The sequence below is a fragment of the Cygnus olor genome, chromosome 1 (assembly GCF_009769625.2).
Source record: "Cygnus olor isolate bCygOlo1 chromosome 1, bCygOlo1.pri.v2, whole genome shotgun sequence".
Lineage (NCBI taxonomy): Eukaryota > Metazoa > Chordata > Aves > Anseriformes > Anatidae > Cygnus > Cygnus olor.
In genome coordinates this window covers 117,627,132-117,630,047 of record NC_049169.1, presented here as the reverse complement: position 1 = coordinate 117,630,047, position 2,916 = coordinate 117,627,132, and positions in this window count along the sequence as shown.

The window sequence follows — 2,916 nt, the reverse complement described above, 5'->3', positions numbered from 1 at the left end:
CAAATGAACATGTGAACTTAATTACTCCACCGTTCTGTAAGCTTAGAATAAGGGATTAAATAGATCTTGTTATGGATTTTCATATGAGTGAAATTTTGGCAAGTTATGCAATTTTTATGAGCTTTTTTTTTTTTTTTTTTTTTTAAATGAAAGCAAGAACATCTTTCCTTCTGATATAGAATATGCCTCAAGCTGCAAGCACAAATCAGAGGCAGACTTCAGGCACAGAAAGAGAGAAGAGACTCACATGGTTATAAATTCAAGCATCTTTGAACGTGAGAAAAGCACTGTAAACGACTGCCACACTATTACCACTAAAAAGGAGAGATTTGGATTCCTCTCTCCAAGGCAAAGTCCTCTGCAGGCCCAGGGGACTGAAGATGCTGGGCCATGGCTGCTTAAGATCTCCCAGTCCTGGCTGCCGGGCCTGAGCTGGCTTTTTTGAAATAGAGGACAGACAAAGGAAAGTTTGCCCTCATGTGGCAGAGCTAAAGCTTCAGAGCCTCCCTTGCAATTGCTGCCTGGGGCAAAGCCTGGGAGGTTACAGCAGGAAGCAGAATTAACTCCAGGGAAAGGAATTGGGATTTGCCAAGCGAAGGAAGTCAACTAGGACAGACAAGCTGATGAAAGGTCAAGCAGAGACTGTGAGACACCTCAGGAAAAAGCCCTGAGGAGGAAAGGCAAGCCAAGCCTGCACTGGGAGGTATTGGAAGAGCACATACGATAGCCATGTCTTCTCAAGCTGCAGCTAATGCCCAGCATTTGGGAAAAAGATGCAAGAATTGCTGCAGATCACATAGTCTGTGAAAGAATAAACATGAAATTATGGTGCACAGCATGGGTGAGGAGGATGGCAGCAGCACCATTAGAGGGAAGGAGCTTATTCACAGGAGCAATGAAAAATGTTGTGGCACAAGATAAATGGACAATCAGCCCCTAGGCAAATGGAAATAATCAATTTTCAGCTGGACAGAGCTGTACAAGCTGATAAGGTGTCTGACAGGGTTACGAGCACTGAAAGAAAAGCTACAGGCAGCATAACGTAAGAAAAGAAAGGGCTCAGAATGGGTTGTTTCCCACTGAAGGAGATAAAGGCATGTGTAAATGAAAGAGAGTTCATAACAGTGTCAAGGATTTTTAAAATGTCACATCCTTGATCTCATCCAAAGGGTGAATGCACTGGAACAAAACAATAGTGGAAGAGGCGGAGGAGCTCCAGGGAATAGAGATGCTCCCCGCAAGCTGTAGAGCAGAGCACAGCAGCACCTCTCCCTCTCCATCCCCACCCTGGCCAGGGGCACAGGCAGCAAGCCCAGGGCTGGGAACCAGTGGTCCAGGGAGAAAGCCAACCCATGGGGGGCCCACACCCACCCACAGGAGGGAACATCGCTTACTGAGCAGATGAGGAAAATGAGATCAGAATGTGAAGAGAGCATGTTTTCCTCTTCTCCCAGAGGGCAGTGGCTTTTAGGACGTGGCTGATGTTACACGCTACACTTGACATGCCGCTCTTGGGCAGAAGCCCTTCTTAAAACTGAGCATGCCTTCAGCACCCTGATTTAGGAGATGTTCTTGCCTCACTCTGCAGTGACTGAAGCTGGAGGTGTTTTTCAAGAAACCTGCCATGAAAATCCACCTTTGGACTGCATAAAGCTTCCTGGTCTCCGTATGCAGTCTTACTGTCAAAAAGGAAGAAGATGTACAGATCTGAGAGCTTGGTCAGTGACTGCCACAGGTGCTGCCCAGGCTGGTGCCTCACAGACAGTGGCTCAAGTTGTTGGCCAGGGTGAAGGCACCTGGTTTTCCCACTCCCTACCAAGCACTGAAGGGAAAATTTTAAATCCTAAAAGAAGTCTTTCAAGGTTAAAGGACACAGGAAGGGAAGGAAAGGTCTGGGCATGTTGCTGTGTAGAAGAGGCTGAGGCACCAAGCTCAGGTGTGGTTCCCTGCTGGTCCATGCTGTGTTACTCTTGCCCACCCCTTGGCTCTCTTCTGGACCACCCCACCCAGCTGCCTCCAAGAGAAATCTCAGAGAGGGAATCCAGACTTACCAATGCTGTGTGAGCCTGTGGCCTTGGGTCTGGGACTCAGATGCATATACACGGATGGGGACTGAGAAACTGAAAAACCCTGGAGAATAGGCAGAAAGATCTGGTGTTTACCAGGCATTGCACCTGATGTAAGAACATCTGACAAGGGCACAGCCTTGTGGGCATCTGTCAGACCCTGGAGTTTGGAATCATAGAATCATAGAACCATTAGGGTTGGAAAAGGCCTCCAAGATCATCTGGTCCAACCATCCCCCTACCACCCATGTCACCCACTAAACCATGTCCCTAAGCACCACGTCCAGCCTTTCCTTAAACACCCCCAGGAACAGTGACTCCACCATCCCTGGAAATGCAGCCAATAGTGCTTGTAAGCCCCTGCCCAGTCTGTCCCATTGCAACAAGCTGGTGCTCCAGAGCGCAGGACAGCCGGTGGGTTTGCTGCTTCCTAACAGCACCAGTGCAAATACCTCAGGTAAGGCCAGCATCTTCACTCAACTGTGAAATAATTAGTACATTGCCTATGTGCTATTAACTTCCATGTTGTAGTTTGCTCCTTGCTATGGTTATTGTGTTTAACCTGGTAGGAAAGAAACAGGAAGCGAATTTTGGAGGTTCTTGTAAGACCTAGCTGCAGTTTTGGTTGTGAGTTGTAGAGTTTCTTGCTGTGCTGTGATGACCACTTACAACTCAGCCATGAACAAATGCATGAATGAATGAATGAATGAATGACACAGACCTTTGTCAGGTTTCCTGGCCATGAGATCTGAACTCTGAGCTCCATACACGCATCCAAAGATAATAAAAGCTCCAGTTATCCACGCTCTCTTCTACCGTGTTCCCTTTGCTGAACTGAGACACTGTGAAG